The sequence below is a fragment of the Acomys minous genome (genome assembly GCF_964271855.1).
Source record: "Acomys minous genome assembly, chromosome: 8".
Lineage (NCBI taxonomy): Eukaryota > Metazoa > Chordata > Mammalia > Rodentia > Muridae > Acomys > Acomys minous.
Genome location: NC_140489.1, coordinates 37,404,403 through 37,415,633, shown reverse-complemented (window position 1 = coordinate 37,415,633; position 11,231 = coordinate 37,404,403). Strand labels below are relative to the sequence as shown.

Genomic DNA, 11,231 nt, shown 5'->3' with positions numbered 1-11,231 from the left:
AAAAGACTAGCCATGAGCAAACTCTGTAACTGCCCAGTACCTCCGTCTTCCTTCTGTAAAATGGGTTTGATGCCATCATCCAGCCTCATCATCTGCCCCACAGTACTGGTGACCACATGAGCTCATGTAGAAGGAAGGCCTTTACAACTTCAAGGCCCTGCGAGTACGGTATGAAGCCTCACTCTGAATTTTAGAAGCGACTTTGGCTTTTCTGCTATCTAACGCTAATTCTATCCAGTGATGCGCTCGGTTTTACCTGGTCTGTCTTGTTTCCCACATTCCACCCTAATTGCAGTCTCTGGGGCTGGCTGTAAGTTATGCCGCCTGTGTGGCTTTCTCCCGACAGTTAGTATCTGCTCCCCCACGCTGTCCTTCAAACACTTCCCTTACCGCTGAGTTGTAGGTATTCTACAGTGTTCTTCCATCTAGAACCCCAAGGCAGGAGTCCATACACATTAATTCTCAGGAGTAGGTTGGTAAAGGGTTAACAACTAGTCTGTATGAGTCGGGCACAAATGCTGTTTGACAGCTTGCCAAAATAAGGAATAAGAGTAACACAAAATAACAAAAAACGCATGATTTCACATCACATAACAATGTTCGGGCAGAAAACACTGCACCTACAACAGCGGTCCTGTTAGAGTGTATTTCCTGGTGACATGGTAGCCATCCATGCTTGTTCAGCAATGGAATTGCCCAACGCATTTCTCAGAATGTATCTGTCATCATGCTACATATGACAGCATTGCAAAACCTCCTTTCTTCATAGTACACATGACTCTGCCTAACAGGATAATATTTCTTGAAAACTGGAAGAGCACTGCCTCGGTTTTGTGTTGTTTACAATGTCAGTGCTGTAGACACAGCACCCTTCCACATTAAATCTGCCTTATTAGTGTCCAGTTGCTTCCTTGAGCTTCTTATCCTCTTGACTCTAGATGATCAACAAAGAGAGAGCTTCAAGACCTTGGCACAGTTTGCCAGTTTCTCTGGTGTAAATAGCCTCACCATGGCTGAGTTAGAGAACTGCTAGTGTAATGCCGTTGGATGTGGAATTGGACAGGTTCACAGCAGCTATATTCTATTCTAAAGTAAGGTCCACAGAGGCATATAATGACAGCTGTGGGACTCAAGAGGCATAGAGCAAACTGTGGTAAGGTGAAGTAGAGTGTAATTAGGTTGTAGCATTTACAGTTGTGGTCTCGAATACGTTACTGAACAGTGGCTATCTTTAGCAGTGAACTTGTAAGATTCCTGAAAATTCAGCAATCGTGTTTTCACAACCCAAGTCTGGTACACCCTGCCCTGTCCTGCTTTCCTTTAGGTCCCTGAGCCCCAGACCTTTGATGACCACACCCGTTGTTACGTAGCTGCAGGCTAGTGCAGGTCCACATGACTGAAAGAACATTAGTCGATGTTAGTCCAAATAACCGATGTCAACAGCGTCAGCCCAGTGGCATGACTTAGTGATTTGTTTGCTTCGATAAAATGTGATTTCTGAACTCAGTTCAGGTACCAGAGTGTCGTCCTAAGTGGAGAATGCCTGAAGGCGTTTATGATGTAATGGGCCCCGATTAAACTTGGCTGGTAGAAAGCTTTGTGAGGAGTTTGGCGTGTTCTTTTTTTTTTTTTTTTTTTTTCTTTTTCTTTTTCTTTTTAATACGGTTAAGCAAAGGCAAAAAATAACCCTTGCAACACATCACTTCACAGCTGGTCAGCCTGAGAGAGGCTATTCTGGGATAGCCAAGCTAAGATGTCTCTGTACACTCCAGGCAAAGAGGAGTCAGGTTGTACGGTTCTATTTCTGTCTGTGTCACTGACATACTCAGTGAGCCTTAGTTTCCCAGCACCAGCCTCATTTTACCTTCACCCCAAATCAAGTTGATTTTATGAAGGACATTAGACTCCAACTAGGAAGGTTTCTTAAGGCTACTGCTATTTATTTACTGAAGGGGTCACGAGGAAGACGGTATTTCAAAAACCTCATTTCTTCATTGTGTACCTGTTCATCTGAGGAAAGTCTGGCAAGAGCTGGGTATGCATGAAACCTTATTTCTAGAAAACACAGCCAGTGATGGAGGTTTAACAAAGAGGTAAAGGAAAGAGGCTAGGAAAGGCAAAGAATATAGTGTCTAAACTGTACCTGGGGCTCACCTCCCAGGATCAAGGGTATCTGGCAAAGACAAGTTCTTTCCAGAAAAAAGGGCAGGCAGAAAGGGGTGGGGGGTGTCTTTTGTCTGGGTTGGACAAGGAAGGGACTTTCTCAAGTAGGAAAGGACTGTGATCAGCAATGACTCTGAGAGCTCCGTGAATGAGCAGGGATGGGGAAGTCGGAGACACTCCAGACCCCCAGATAGCAGCATGTGCTGGTCCCCTCACTCCGCCTCATCCTTAGACAGAGTGGTCCTCACGCAGCCAGCCCTCTCCTCCACTGAACATATGAGCCAGGCCTTTGGATGGGGGAGATTAGTAGGTCTCTATTTCCTGCCATGCCTTGTGTTTCTGCCCTCTTCCTCTTCATGCCAGCAGATCCAAGAGAGGACACTACCCTAGTTTCAACATTCAAACAACTGCAACATACAGCTGTTCAATGATCACTTCCATCCAGCTTGCAGTGAAAACCCAAGCTCACCACAAAGCCACAGATCCTGTGCTGTGTCTACAAGGCTCTGTCTCCATGCAAGCTAACTAACTAGCCACGTTTTCTCACCCAGAGCTCAGACACCTTTGGAAACTAGAAACCTGTGCATCTCTAGAAAGCCAAAGTTTGGTGGACTCTCCAAAATGCCAAAGCTTCAGCTCCAGTTGACAAAACACAGCAAGCTAAAGAGAATCTCTTCCAATGAATGCTTCTCTGGGAAGGCCAAGACTTCAGAATCCCAAAGCCAGCCAGCCAGTCTGGACTTTCCTGTCCAGAGGCAAGCCCTTGGCACTCAGCTGATACCCTTCCTCGTTAAGCTAACTTCATGGTTTTTAATAACTTTTGCTTATACCACAAAACTGTCACAGGCTATGGAAACACAAAAGCCTTGCTGGGGGGGGGGGTGGCCTGAGCCCCTGGAAGGCATTCTTCCTTCCTTTAGCAGTTGCTGAATTAAGCATCATAAATATGGCTCCCATCCTGTTCTCTTATACACACACACATACACACACACACACACACATACACACACACACACATCTCGTGATCTGCTGGACATATGTTCAGAAGAAAATAGAGACGTGGGGGTGGGAAAGAGGGTTCACATATCCCAAGTCTGGAGCTTGAGAGTTTTAAAGAAGTTGGGGGCAGGGGCGGTGGAGATTTTGCAGTTCTGGGGATGGAATATCCATAAGATGTACAGCTTATGTGTCTCACAAAGCTTTTCTTAATATATAAAAATCTGTAGCTTATGGCTTTTTTTTTTCTTCCTTTTCAGTATAGGGCAGTAAACAAGAGCTTTGAAAGGGGAAGGAAACCAGGAGAAAGCCAGCTCCATTAGTCACGCAGCTGCGTATCCTGTCACAAAGGACCCTAGTTGAGTAATCGCCCAAAATATGCCTGTTATTTTTTTTCTGTCAGAAAAAATGGGGCCTGCCAAAATGTACTGTTAAAGGAGGAGGAGGAGGAGGAGGAGGAGGAGGAGATGGAGAAGGAGAAGAAGAACAAGAAGAAGAACAAGAAGAAGAACAAGAAGAAGAAGAAGAAGAAGAAGAAGAAGAAGAAGAAGAAGAAGAAGAAGAGGAGGAGGAGAAAATCTGGTCTTTCAGACCCAGAGTAGGGAAAAGAAAATAAAGAAGAAACAGGCACAGCCTGAAAGTGTTCTTCCAACCCTCTCCCTTCTTGTCTTTGTAAGAAAAAGCTCTCAGAGTGCTCGCTATGACCGGCCGAGCCTGCAGGGTTGGAGGACAGCTAGCTGGTTGAATATCTCGCTCCCAGAGTCTTGGCTTGCTGTCACGGGGTGCACAGATGTTAAAAAGGCAAGGACGCTGGAAGGAAGAGGCAAGCTGTAATCAAAGAAAGAGAGTCCAGAGAGTGAATACATCCTTTGAAGATGCTTATGTTCTTATGTGGAGTCCTTATGTGGCAACTTCAGGGTTCCAGTGACTCTGTAACAGTCCACACCCACTCCACGAGCCCTGGCTGAGCCCTACAGGGACCACTGACTTCAGTCCAGCAACCACGGCTGCCTCACTGCTGTCAGCTTTTCTGATGGGCTCAGCACAACCGGATTTGGCTCAAGCGTGAGCCATGCATGTGACGTTTGGGCTACAGATGGAACAAGAGCAGAAGTGAAAGGGTATCTGACTTGGGGACAGGCTGAAGAATTGGGGTTCAAAATCCAGCAGGGATGTGCACATCTGTAGTCTCAGCTACTTGGGGGACTGAGGCAGGAAGATCATCTGAGCATATAAATTCAAAGTCGTGGAGGGGGTTGCTCTGCAAGGTGATTTAGTGAGTAGATGCTTACCACCAAAGCTGATGACCTGAGCTCAATCCCCAGGATGCACTGGGGTGGAAGGAAGGAGCCAATTTGTACACGTCACCCTCTGACCTACACACACACACACACACACACACACACACACACACACTGATAAATTTTTAAATTTAAAAAAGAAGGGAGAAGAATTAAAGAGAGTGGGGAGCGGGCTCTAGAGACAGGGCGCTTTGATCAGAGCTACCTTCCTGACTGAGCTTTCAAAACAAACAAACAAACAAACAAACAAAAAACACTTGCTCTTGCTTGCGAGGCAATCACCTGGTGAAGAGATCAAACCACAGCAAGTAACGGTGCTGGAAAACGTCATCCAGTCACCACCTTGGTTGGTCTCAAGCTCAGTGGAGTAAGGGTGTGGGGCTGGGGGTTAGACATGGGTCCAAGTACAAACAACTCTCAAAAAGTCACACTCTCCCTCCTGCTAAGACTGATTCAGTCAGAGCTGACGCCAAGAAGGGCAGCTTCTGCATCTGTACCAGGAAGCTTTCCTCTTACGAAAGGGAAGGATCAAGAAAAAGAAAACTATATATGAAAAATGTCAGACTAAAACCTACTCTTTAGTATACTAATTTTTTTGTTTGTTTTTTGAGACAGGGTTTCTCTGTATCGCCTTGACTGTCCTGGACTCACTTTGTAGACCAGGCTGGCCTGGAACTCACAGCAATCCGCCTGCCTCTGCCTCCCGAGTGCTGGGATTAAAGGTGTGCACCACCACCACCTGGCATTCATAAATAAAAGAAAGAAACGGAGCGGGAGGCATTGCCTGCACCGAAGCAGGAGATGGCAAGTGTGCTATCACTTTTCTGAGCCTTCTGGATTAGTCCCGGAGAAGAAAGAGACACACAAAGAGCAGCCTAGACCTTTGCAGGGATGTCTGCCAGAACCTGAGGCCAAGCATTTGACCACACAGCTACTAATGCCCAAGAGCATCCCCTCCTCATCCCAAAGGCCGAGTCAGGTCCCCTGCAAATTGTTGTTTTTAAAAGCTCAGCTTTATCAAAACCAGGACTTTTTTCAGCCCTTTGATGTCTTGGATCCTGTCTGAGGTATAGTCCCACCCGGTTCTGACCTTAAAACCAAAGCTCAGAGAGAGTACCTAACCTCCATGGGGGACACTTGCAGAACACAGGCTGCAGGCTATGAGGTGAAAGTCCCCTCCCCCTAGTTCACAGATCCGCTCTGGAAAATTGCACAGACCACTGGACTCTATAACTATTTCCCCTTTCAGCTATTGTCAACTGCTACTTAACAGCAGGGACCAGTTCTGAAGACGGCATCACGTGATCTTGTTGCTGTATGAGCAGAATGCACTCATGACAACCTTAACGGCTGAGGTCAGTCACTCAGCATGGCCTTTTGATGTAATCCAGACACACAGTAAACACAGGTTGTATGAAGCTGCTGCTAGTGTGGGGATGGCATACTGTTTCACCATTAACATATTTTTGTAACTAGAAAGAGTACACACTAAATATCTACAGTGTAATATAGTAAATACATAAGCCGGGGCAGTTGTTGATCATAATTATCGAACATTATGTACTGTACATAATCGTATTGCTATACTTTGACAAAACTGGCTGCATAGTGCGTTTGTTCCTACCAGTGTTACCACACATGAGTAAAGCATGTGCTATGGTCTCAGCATGACTGCCGTATGCATAGGCAATAGGAACTGCTCAGCTTTGTTATAAGTTAATGGGTCCACTGTGCACACTAACCATGACAGACCAAGACCTTGTCACACAGGATATGACTATCTTATCTGCAGCCTCTCTATGCCTGCCATATACAAGGTCCCAGGATTCAGTAGCGAACAGTACAGGCATGGTGCCTTTCCGCATGGAAAGCCAGGGCAGCCTTTTCCATTCCTCCCACATTCCTTCTTTCTCTCTTGAGTTTCCTGAAAGCCACTCCTTGGATGTGTGAGCCAAGGATGGGAAAGGGATCTAAATGTGCCAACTCATCAGTATGCACAGACAAACAAAACAAAGGAACAGAAGACCAAAAACTCTGTGCTGTAGCAGCATTTCGAAAATGGTACAGGTATAAATAATCCTTTAGCAGCCAGGTCAAGATGGAAATTCCACCAGAGCATCTGGAATTTACTCTGTCAGACATCCCAGATGATCAGGAGAGGAAAAGATCCAAGACAGTCTTTTACTGCACAGACTTTGTTGGCATGCATACATACCCACACCTGTAACCTAGTTCATGCCATGAGACTAACCCCACGGGCTATTCGTTGCCTTGGCTTTCACTGCCTGCAGTACCTGAGGGCTCTATCTCCCCGGAGCTCAGCCCCTTTTAGTTCACACTTCCATATAACCCTCAAGTTGAAATCAGCAATTGTCACCCCAGCACGTTGACAACATTCAAGGCACCAGGCCTGGCTCTGAACACCACTGATTGGGGTAAGGAGGTCACTGGGGTATCCACACCCATAGTGACATTAACAGGGACATCTAAGGCAGGGTGCATAGAGCCACCACTCATGTCAGTCTCTTTTCTACTCCCTCCCTGGGCCCCAGAGGAAGACTGGGACAGAGCCTCGCCACAGAGAAGGCCCACTTCCTCCAAGACCAAACACATCTGCCATTCCAGGCCTCACAGGTAGATACCCAGGTGACAAGGTCTTTCTCAACCACCATTCCCTTATGGTCCTTTGATGTTTCAAAGCTGACTAGGTCAGCATTTTCCAGGTGCAGGCGACATGCCTGTCAGGTACACCTTTCAAGTACTTGATTAATATGTCATGAGTCTCCAGTCAAACAGAGCCGAAGGAGTTGCTGAAATAACTTGCTAGCTTTGCCCTGGGTCTTGGGGGAACTAGTCTGTCAGCAAAAGACCTTCAGCTGAAGACATTAAGAAGCAGGCCCAGACAATGGAGTTCTGGTGGTCCATAAGCCCTACCACCTTCTAGAACCTCTCAGGGCCTGAGCCCCAGGCTCTGCTTAGGACTCATGACAGTGCCAGGCTTATCTTCACACTGACAAGAATCCTCTCCGGGCCTCCAGAGCCCACTCAGTAGTTTATTTCCAGACGCCGCCAGATCTACTCTGCGGGTGGTGTTACGAGGGCCTCTGGCCTGACAAAGCACTTACTGACCAAGGAAAATCCACTTCAGGTGCAGCAGGAAAGGCCTGCTACCAGGAATGTCTGGGGTTTTGAGACACTGGAAAAGATTGCCTAATAATGTCATGGGCTAGTGCTCTGGAAATATCTGGAAATAGGATAAGGACTGGCAGGGCCAACAGCACCCGAGGTGAGGAGGTGGCTACAGCGAGCCAGGGTGAGAGGGCTGTCCAGCAGGCCTGCACACAGGGGCAGCACATTTTCTTAAGAAGAAGGACGCTTTATCGTGACAGATCACATACCGCATAGAATGTGCTATTTTGGCAGTTTTGACCACAGTTTGGTGGCAGTTAAAGTGTTATCCGTGGCGCATTCCACAGCCATCACCCCCATTCAGCTCCAGAATGTCATTGTCATCCCAAACCGAAGCTGTGCCCGTCCTCCACCAAACTGAAACTGTGCTCTGCATCCCCCACCCACCCCCACCTCCGGGCAACCAACAGTCTGGTTTTTGTCTGGATGGTTTTGACCACGCTGAGTGTCTTATGTAAGTGAGGCCTGTAGTATTTGTCCCTTTGTGACTGATACTTTTTTCCACTTACAATGACCTCCAGGTGAATCTCTCTCCTCTTTAAGGCTGAATAGCATTGTGTGTGCGTGCATATCATGCTTCAGGGATCCAGCCTCCTGAGACAGACACTTGGGTTGTTTCTACCCCTCAGTTATTCTGAATAATGCTGCTAAGAGCTTGGCTGTACAGTCAAAAGAAGAGTCAAGAGAAAAATATCGCCTCAGAATAAAAATTGACAGCATTCTCATATCAAGACCAAATGTGGAGACTGGTCATGACACTGTACACTTTTAATCCTAACACTACAGAGGCCAAGGCAAAGAGATCTCTATGAGCTCAAGGTCAGCTCTGGTCTACATAGCAAGTGAGATACTGTCTTAAAAATAACATTTTTTTTTTAAAGCTGGGAGTGATAGGGCATGCCTTTAATCCCAGCACTCAGGAAGGCAGAGGCAGGAGGATCACTGTGAGTCCCAGACCAGCCTGGTCTACAAAGCAAGTGCAGGACAGTCAAGGTTACACAGGAAAACCTTGTCTTGAAAAGCCTGTTGGCTTTTTTTTAATATATATATCTAATATCTGGACCAGTTGGGGTTGGGGATGTAGCTTAGCTGACAGAGTGTTTGCCTTGTGTGCACAAAGCCCACAGTTCAATCCCCAGCACCCTATAAACTGCCTATAGTCGCAGAACTCTTGAGTTACAGACAGGCAAGAGGACCAGAAGTTCAGTGTTTTCCTCAGCTACATAGTGAGTTTAGGCCCAGCCTGGAATACATGGGACTATCTCAAAATAAGTAGCATATAGAACAAACATCTACAAATTCTGAATTCGGTGCCTTTGATTTAAAAAGACTAAGAAAAATGTGAAGCAGAAAATGGGCTGGTTCCCAGATCAGCCAAAGAAGGTGTCACAGAGGAGGTGAAATCCGAGCTGGAGGGCCAGAGAGAAGGCTCAGGACTCAAGAGCACTGTTCTTGTCGAGGACCAGGGTACAGGCCCCAGCACCCACATCAGTGCCTTATAACTATCTGTAACTCCAGCGTCAGGAGATCCAGTGTCCTATCCTGGCCTCTGTACACACACACACACACACACACACACACACACACACACACACACATACTTACAAAACAAAAATAAATCTTTTTGTTTGGTTTGTTGCTTGGAGCTTGTATTATAAGCCAGGCCACCCTTGAACTAACAGAGATCTGCTCGTCTCAGCCTCCTGAGTCCTAGAATAAAAAGTGTGCACCAGCACATCCGGCTAAAAACAAATCTTTAAAAAAAAAAAAACAAGCTCCAAGCTATCTATATGCCCATTGGTTAAATAAGTGACGGCATACTTGCCCTATAGACTCATACAAAGCCATCCAAACAAATGATGGGGTTTCCTTGTGCTGAAGTGACAAGGACCCTGGCCTTACTTTTCATTACGAGCAAGTCATCTGTAAGCAGTCACTGTCTTTAAGAGAAGCAGCTGTGCTGGGCATAGTGGGGCACTCAGGAGGCAGGGCCGGACTTTTGTGAGTTCAAGGCCAGCTGGGTCTGCATAGTGAATTTCAGACAGAAAACAGAGTTGGGGGTGGAGGTTGGGAGAAATGCAATTATCCTGGGGAGAATGACACACTGAAGAAACTTCATGAAGTATTTTCAATGGTTCGTGTGTGTGTGTGTGTGTGTGTGTGTGTGTGTGTGTGTGTGTATTGGGGGATGGTACACCTGTGAATGCAAACACACTTGCCCATATAGACACCTGTGAAAATCACAGGTTGATGGTGAGGTATCTCCCTCAGTCTCTTTCTACTTTTTTTTTCCCCCTTAATTCTATTTGCACTTATTTTATTCTGAATTTATTCCTGTGCCATCAGTTTTTGTTTTTTCCGTTTCTTCTGGGATATCTTTATCTTCTGTGCAACCTTCTCTTCTGGGCTTTAAAACAATTTGTTCCTTCTCAGTAAGGACCCTGTGAGTGTGGCAGGGGGAGCTCACGGGGTGGTTAATCCTGCCGTGAGTGTTCTGTAATAAGCGCCTTGTTCACATGGTATGTTCAATGACTAGAGAATCTACATTTAAATGTTTTCGTTCAGCATCACTCTGGCTTTTTAAGCACATGCAGCAAAAATTCAGGACTCTCTTTTGGCCACCGGCCCAGCACCTCCCGACTCCACCATTGTGCCGCCGGAATGGCACACGTTGCTTCTTTAAAGTGATATCTTTCAGATACTTGGTGGCTTTTCGGATATGCTCACCCTTGGTAGCCTGAGCAGTTTCCCAGGTGTTCTTAAACTGAACATGAAGATTTGAACCTCTCAATTTGCATGATTTTGTAGGATTTTCTGGGTCAACAGATTAGTAAACCATCTTCACAGGTCACCTCTGGCCTCTTAGAGGAAGAGGGGTCGAAAGGGCTCCTGGGAGAATCATGAGCTCTGCCTGATTTCTTGAGGTGGGGTTTTCCTCATTAACAGTGAAGCTTGCTGTTTCTGCTAGGCTGGCTGGCTAGGGACCCCAGTCTGGCCTGCCTGTCTCCCCTCTCTAGTGCTATGGTTACCAGAGTAGCCCACCGCACCTGGATTTTATTTTACATGGGTGTTGTGGCTCTGAACTGAAGTCCTGGTGATTGCTACCCACTGAGCCATCTGTCCTGTTCTCTAATGCTTCTTTTAAAAAAAAGAAAGAAAGAAAGAAAAAGAAATGCCTGTATAAAACTAAAAGAAATGTTAGTGGGGCTCTCTGGGTGATATAAGATTATGAGACATTTTTATATTCTTTATGTTTTCCTTATTTAAAATATTTTAAAGAGGAAAGCAGCTTCCCCCCACCCCCCTCCTCTCTCTCTCTCTCTCTCTCTCTCTCTCTCTCTCTCTCTCTCTCTTTCCTTTCTGGAATTGTTTAGTCCCAGTTGGCCTCTAAAGACAGAACAATGCAGTAGACAGTTAAAGGGCCAGTCTGGAGGACTGTCGCTAAGAAGGATGCCTTTCAAGGCAGGATGATGACCTCGTCTTCCAGCAAGAGACACTGACACTGGGGACAGTGACCAGAGAAACAGGCCAAAAGCTTAGGCAAGGGAAAGGGGAGGGTGCCTCGGCTATCAGAAAGCCTGA

General features: G+C 46.3%; 1 pseudogene across 1 annotated transcript; it reads right to left on the bottom strand.

The window, feature by feature from the left end:
* Positions 1-9,977: 9,977 nt before the first annotated feature.
* LOC311603461 (large ribosomal subunit protein uL22-like) lies at positions 9,978-10,473 on the bottom strand (annotated as a pseudogene). Its single transcript has one exon. The product of its transcript is annotated as a large ribosomal subunit protein uL22-like (transcript).
* Positions 10,474-11,231: the final 758 nt, after the last annotated feature.